We start from the raw sequence: 8,256 nt of genomic DNA, 5'->3' as shown, positions 1-8,256 counted from the left end.
GATAATCACATTATTGTCCAGGCCCTTTGCCGTGTCTCTTCCGGTGGTCCTACAGCATGGACATGAATGGGAGGTGAGCGATAACCCTCTGATCTGACCTATGCACATGTGGAGGTTATTTTAGAAGTCCAGGAAAGGGATGAGAGACCAGCGCCCTGATGCCGTCAGACGAGCTGCAGACAACCCCACTGAACCTTTAGTAACACTACTTACCCAGACAAAAGGTTTGAAAAAGCAGGATGATCGCACTGACGATCCTATTTAAAGCAGCCCTAATTTATTTAGATATTTTTTGGCCTCTCGGTGGCAGCAGAACAAGCCGTAAATACAACACTGACATATTATCACCACATAATGTTGATATGGCAAACATGTTAGCAAACAGTTGCTTATTATCTCATCCAGCAGATACATTCATACAGATTCAGTAGGAGTCGTGTTTCTGGGCACCTGATGGATGTAAGTCCAATATTCAATCTATTTTAGCTCTGTTTGGGTCTCCACCAACTCCTGAGAAAAATATCTGGCTCTTTAGCTGCTAAATGCTCCACTATGTTGCTAACTGTGTTTGTCTGCTGTTTGTCTGCTGGGCAGGTAGTCTACAGTGGGTTTAGAGCCTTTTTTTTGCTGAAAACAGCTGCCTGCTGCGACCAAAAACAAGGCTGATGAGAGCCGATGGGAGCTGCAGAGTCGAGTGATAATTCTCTGTGGGTTCATCACTACGAGAGACCGCTTACATTGCAGTCACAGTCATCTGATCCATTGTTAATATGAAAATATTGATTAGTGTTAGCTTTAAGTCTGAAGTGGGATCTTATGAAAACTAATGTTGTTGTAGAAGATTACTAATGACAAATGTTTCTGGAATCACATCGTGCAGAATCTCCTTCACAAATTGGCAAATTATAATATCATGACACAATGCAAAGAAGACAGCAGTGCTGCTTCGAAAATAAATTGTGTTTTATAAAGAATTATCCCTTCTGTAAACTATAGCTACAGTTGTGCATTGCCTGCAGCAACACTCCTCCATACTTTGCTCCATGTGAGGTCAGCAAACACACTCTTGTTTGTCACTGGATATGCCGCCTCGTCACAGGCGATTCTGCTATGTGTGTCTCAGTGGGAGAGCTGGAGGAGTTATGTGACCGTGGACTTCTCCTCTTACAAAACATACACTGCAGCCACACAATCTTGCTGATTCTAAATGTCACACAGACTGCAGGAGATGCTAACTCGCTCACATGCAAGGAGGATGTTCCTTTAATTTCCAATCCAAGCTGGCAGTTTTGTAAACGTTGAACAAACTCTTGTCTGTGGCTGATCTGTTACTACAGCTGCAGGAGTTGACTTTTAGTGGAAAGAATGGTGTGTCAAAGTTAGTCAATAACCACAACAGTGTAATTATAGGACACTGTGACATGATGCATCTCTAAAAGCTCATGTAAAATAAGAAAAGACAGCCAAAGTAGTTCAAGGATTATTAGCATGAATTGTGTGTAGCATTATGCCACTAATACATCTGAAAAAGCTCAATAAGCCCACTGTTCTGTAGTTATTCACTGCCCTCTGCTCAGTTAGCTACAGGTTAGCTTAGAGTGTCAGTAATGGCTGTTGGCTCAACATGATTTATTTGTTGTTACTAGATAGCAGATAGCTGAAAGCCAATTAGTTGAAGTACATTATCGCATCAATGAGCCAATGATAGTAAAGCAGGAATGAAACAGCTGACAACTGACCAGCTGATGCAAACATGACTGCAGTGCTCTGCCTGAAGTAATGGCCTGTTATCTCAACACAGGCAATTCAGTGATACACGATGTATGGCGGGAAAATCAATCGAATTTTATAAATCAAAGCTGAACTTTATTTACTCGCTGCATACCCAGTAACATGAACACATAACTTTAGTGTCAAACAGCCATAAACTTGCAGAGGGCCTAGATACCAAAAATCTGAACATTTTAGAGTTCAAACTTCTTGGAAATCAAGTGTATTGATGACTGCAAGAGGCCGTATCACCATAGGTTACCACCATAAATTACAATATGATTATCTCTTCTATGCTTAGTTAGTGCAGCACATGTGCTGAAAAATACAAACATCAGTTTGTAATCTGCTTATTCTGTATTTGTAATAATTGTATTTGAAAGCTGTATCATATATAGTCTTTTTTACAAAGAATGTCATCATTTCAAGATATGGCATGACATTAATAACTAGTGCAATTTATTGCATTTTCCTCTTGTGTAACACTTACACACACTTACAGGTACAAATTTGTTTTTGTTAACACGATGATTAAGTGGATTTGAACCACCCAAACTGGAGGCGAGGTCACAGGATGTGCACATGCTTTGATTTAATTTAAGTTATGACTCTTTGGTGATGTTATTAATCTCTGAGAAATCCACTGTCTGAGAAATGTTAACACAATTAATTAGTATCATGTTTGAATGACTAAGCCACCTTTGATTCTCTATAAAGCCTACTGTAAAAATAAAATCCAAAAGACAACAAACACTGTTTCAGCACAGTTAAGAGTACAGAAATAAGTAGCCCACACTTTTAATTAAAAGTGAAAACATAGTGACAAATGGAATATTTTAGCCATGATAATTCAAACAACCATAAACAATATCTTGTTCAGAAACAAAATATTCCCTCACAATGTTTTATTCCTCTGTGCCAGGCCCTGAGAGGTGTGGCGGCTTCAGCACACAAAAGAAGACCTGTCAACTAAAACATTTGGTGCTTTTATAGACAAGCATTGACATTTCAAAACCATCCCTTTATCACTCAGCAGGCCCAGTAATAACTCTAGCAGCAGTGTTCTGACTGAGCTTTACTGGCTGAATGCCCTGGACACAAATACACTAGTCCAGTACCTGTAACATAATCGTGACATCTGTAATACAGTAAAAGCTCTGCAGTAGATCTCATTTTAAGATGACTCCACAGTGGCCTAAAAAAAAAGCACCACTCTGCCCTCCACAGGCCGCCTTGACCAGTCTGTCAAAGCAGGACAGAAGAAACTGTTTGAAACACAGTCTAAATACAGAGCATCTTATCCCACAAAGCATGAGCCACACAAATCATCAACAGCTTACTGTCATTAAATAGAATAATATATCAAATAAATAGCAAACATAAAAACGGTAAAACAAAATGACAACCTTATAGAAAGAATAATAATAATCTTTTATACATAACTTTTTTAATAGCTTTTCCCAACTCTTTATGTAGACATATGGTGGGAAATATGCCACTTGAACATAACATTTGAGTGTTTTTAACATCACACAGAACACCATCTGAGATAGAGACATCTAATTCAGGCCTCATGTAATTCCTGTCTATTAATCTTCAGGTCTTACGTGTTTCACATCGATTGACCATAGCCTACGTATGTTTGTTTGTTTTTACTGCGCCTCCACATTGTCCTACATCGGAATTTGAAGCAAATGATCTAAACATGTAATCAACAGTGATCACCACTAGAGGGCAGCAAATAGATATTAGTCCCATAATGTGTCAATGTGTGTCGAATGCATCAGTCTTGTCACGTCATGTGTCTCTCTCCAATAGTGCACACATACAGTATTGTTGACATACAGCACAGCAGGTCTCTTGAATATTTCTAACTTCTGGAAATTAAAGAAAAGCAAACATTTTTTTGGTTTGAAAGTTTGTTCTGTCAAAGTCAGCAGCTGCTTGCAGTGGTTTCTACTTACTTTAAGGCAGTGGGGGAAGAAGTACTCCCATCTTCTGCTTAAGTAAAAGTAGAAAAGTATTAAAGTATTAGAAGTATTAAAAGCATTATTTATAAAAGGCAAAGGTGGGGCCAATATGATCTACTTTATATACTGCAGGGTAGCTTTCCCCCTTCGGGATCATTATCATTATCTAAACTTAAAAAAAAACATCATAATGTATTGGTTGATTATATTGTGTATTTTTAATCTGAATCTACAAAGTAACTAAAGTTATCAACTAAATGTAGTGGAGTAAAAAGTACATAATTTGCTCTTGAAATGTAGTGGAGTATTAGTATAAAGAAGCAGAAAATAGAAATACTCAAGTAAAGTAGAAGAACCTCAAGATTGTACTTAAGTACAGTACTTGAGGTTGAGCACAATGTTATTCTTCCCATGCATGAAACATGAGTTATCTTCTGTATACAATCTGTACTTTCACAAACAGTATCAACTGGACAAGACATAACGTCTAAAACTTAAAATCAGTATTCCTCAATGTCCGGTGTTTTACATATTTTGTTGCATTTCACTGTGATTGTACCTTATATAATTACATGTGACAAATTTGACAAACTTGATTGGTCGATATTAATTCTAATTAAGAATTGTGGGTAACAGCATGTCCAACATGCATTACAGCCAGCCTAATATAGCAGCATTCATAGAGTCATACTATTCTCTATTTTGGACTGAAACACGTGATAGCACATATTTTTGAAAATCTAATATTGTTCTTCAAAGAACTGTGAAAAACAAGACTATTTTTGTGGACTGTATAAAGTTTGATCCCAGACAGGGGAAAACTATTGTTAGCTATCATTACTTGTTCTAATTAAGCAAACATAATTTTAGGGGTGTGAGATAATGTGTGTAATGTTGGTGAAATCATACAGATTTAATTCTTCTGACCATTACTTTTTGTAACTGAATTGAATTACAGTATTTGCCTGAGAAAGAACAGTTATTACTTTGACCCATGGCAGAGTAAAAAACTATGTCATCATGTTTCAATGACTCTCATTTTGTGCCATTTTATGACTTTTTGTGGTGCTGAAAACACAACAACCTCTTCTAGGCTGTGTGAACAAGACATAGTGGTAGATCCCACAAGACAGTAGTGTATGTGAAGAAGTGGACATAATGGCCATCAACAGACTGAAGGAAGTGTAACATGGTGATAATAAACCTCTTCTCTCCAATTCTTCTGAAATAATCCCTCCATTCAGTAAGTACCAAGCAGCAACCTCCTCCTGCCATCCCGTGGAAGGGAAGGAGGTCCAGTGCCAGTCTTGTACCTAGTCTGCAGTCCTTCAATGGGCCTTTGTGGATGCTGCCATCCTTCCCCCCCGGACAACCCCCGGCAGCCCATTCAGGAGTGTCACATGGCACTCCCACTCTGCGCCCGTCTCACAATGCAGCCCTGTCATGTGCACCTCATTGACATGCGCTCATAGTGATGTGCATCGGGGAATGGTCGTGTTCCTCCACTAGTTTCAAAGGAAATGAAGTGCCGGGCTGGGTGGCCAAAGTGTGGCTTCCTGGATACGGTATTCATATTTCTCAGGAGGAAGTGCTGAAATGTGTGTGTGTGTGTGCGTGTGTTGGGAGTAGGCAGTGGGTTTCAGTAAATGTGTCACACCAACCTCCCACACCTTCAACTGTCAGTTTAAAAAAAAGTTAGGAAAAAGTCATATTTGAATGCTAGTGTGAGCTACTAGTAAAATGTGGAAATCCCGGCTTTTCATGTTAGAGATACAGTAAGGGCATAAAACACAAGTGATATTGATGAGTATTAATGAAGAATAGAAATTCTAGTCTGGTTCCAGACACCTCCCACATCTAATTCAGTCTGATTATCAGGCTACAGAAATTAATAATTGTAATGAGACGTCTGAGAATTGACAAGAAGATTTCCCATGAATGGCGACTCCAGATAACAAGGGTTCCTCCAACATAACACTTGGAATATAATTCGGAGCAATTATAGGTCTCTCGTGTTAAAAGTTTTAAGAATTATTTATCAAATATGTCTGATAAACCTACCACAGCGCAATTTGTTTGGGATTCTTCTCCTGGAGAGTGGCGTGTCGGTTCAGACGAGTGCTGCTCTCTGTTGAAAAATCAGAGGTGAGCTTGCAGCTCTCAGCTTCCTGCCTGTTGGTGGTAATCTAGTTACCTGTGAGCTGATAAATTGTCCTGCACATGTAGGAGTCTACATGGGCCAGGCAACTGTTTTTATATCTAGGTGCTCAATCTGATTTGGACTCAATGGACAAAACTAATATTATAACAAATTTAGAATATTACCACAAAAGGGGTCAAAAATGTTGCCTGATAAAGGCCTCTTTGAGTGCTGAGAGCTGATTGTGATTTTGTAACTTAATGAGCTTAATGTAAAAAAACATCCTCAATATAGTGGATCTACTCCTCAAGACTTACTACGAACACAATTAGAATTTGGCTGCATGAAACTACAGAGAATAAATGAAGAAGTACAGGGGTGCGCCTGAGTGTTTTGTTTGGAGTTAAGACCCTGATAACAACATGACGAATATTTTTTGTTTGCAATTTACTCACTTACACACACAATGTTTCCATATTGGGAGAAGAGTTTAGAAGAGAAGATTAGTGGGGAAATCACAAATCAGTCATTTGATGGAGACTGGCCTCCAAAAAAATCTCTGAAACTCAGATCAGATTATTTCACATTTGGCCAAATCTCTGTAGTATAGGTTTTATTTGGTCCATCCTCAGAAATACATGTCACATATGATTATGTTTCAGAACAAATTGACACTTACTTGACTGTACAGTAATTGACAAAATCACATGAGAAAAATAGCCCTAAAAATAGCTCTGACGTCCAAAAACATTTATTAAGGCAATTTTGCGTTAATACCGCCACGTGTAATTCTCTTTCTCAGTCTTATCCACCCCTTACTGAAAGAGGCAAGCATCACCATTATCATCATCGTCATTGAGAAAGACCCACAGTGTACAGGTCACTGCAGCAGGCAGACATGTATAAACACTGCTTGCTGCTATTGCAACAACAACCCTTAAAAGTAAAGGTTCAATTTAGAACCAGTGGTGGTTCCTCATGGTGAAGAAATCATATTTTTTGCCTTTGGTGCTTAAAAGAACTCGTATCAATAAGTGTTACTAGTTAGTTATAACTAATGTTTGATTGATTAATGGCCAATAATCATTTGCTTTCACATGCTTTATAGATCAGTTGTAAACCACTAATAAGAACTACTTTAGGTTGCTGGATTGTGATAATCCCTTTGGCTGGTGTCCATCCTTTCTAGTGGTCGAACTCTCCATTGGAGGAGTCTAATAAATTAAAGCGCTAGTTAAAAAGACAAAGCATCATACTGGAGAAGGATAGACACCAGCCAATTATTTATTAACCATCAATTAAGTAATTTGTCACCACTACTATACCATTAAAGGGTGCTGTATTTTAAAGTGCTTCAGCCATGGAAAGTAAAGTACATTTACTTGAGTACTTCCATTCTATGCTACTTTAGACACACATACCTGTCAGAGGAAAATATTGTACTTTTTACTGCACTTGCCTGCATTTGTTTGACAGCTGTACTTACTTTGCAAATTCATCATTTACAAGCAAAACACATGTTCAATAAATATGATGTCTGTTATAGATTCACAAGCATATAAAGCAGTTAAAAGCTCCACCTCCACCAGGTACAACAGCACATGAATGCATCAGTCACAATGAACCATTTATAGAATCATATACCACTCTGAAAGGGACCGCTCTGCACAATGAGTACTCCTGATACTTTAATTACATTTTGCTTATAAGACCCCTATACTTTTACACTAGTAATATTTTTAAACTTTTACCTGAAATGGTGTATTTTTACACTGTGGCACTACTTTAACTTAAAGATCTGAGTACTTATTGATCTGAGATCTGAGTACTGAGTACACACTTACAGAAATTATAAAATGGCAACAACATACTAGGTAAATGCAGCCTATTTAGCATTTTACCTGTGGTCCTTTACAGTACCTTTACATTATTCCCAGAATGTGCAATATAATAAAGGCTAACGTGCACAACCTGCAAAAGGTTTACATTATCCCACACTGCAATAGTATATTTCTATTATCCTAATTTTACTATAGCTTATAACTCACTATATGACTGTCTGTTTTAATTGTTATTGTAAATTTTATATATTACATCTTATATGGTATATTTTGGCACTTTTATAATGTTATTTTATATTGTATATTTGGTACTTTTATATTGTTATCTTGCAGCAGCAGCAATTTTATTTCTGCAAGATAAAGCTCTCTTGAATTCCTTGATTCTTGACTAATAAACCGGTGGCAAACGGTTCACTCACTCGTTCAAATTAGAACCATTATTGGTTCTAACTTGAACCATTATTTATTGAGAGTCGCTTGCAATCGGCTACGTGACCATGTGCAGCATCCCCTCCCTCTCTCTCATGCCAGCATC

Source organism: Enoplosus armatus, chromosome 2 (assembly GCF_043641665.1).
Source record: "Enoplosus armatus isolate fEnoArm2 chromosome 2, fEnoArm2.hap1, whole genome shotgun sequence".
NCBI classification, from domain to species: domain Eukaryota; kingdom Metazoa; phylum Chordata; class Actinopteri; order Centrarchiformes; family Enoplosidae; genus Enoplosus; species Enoplosus armatus.
Note: the sequence above shows the minus strand (reverse complement) of the source record.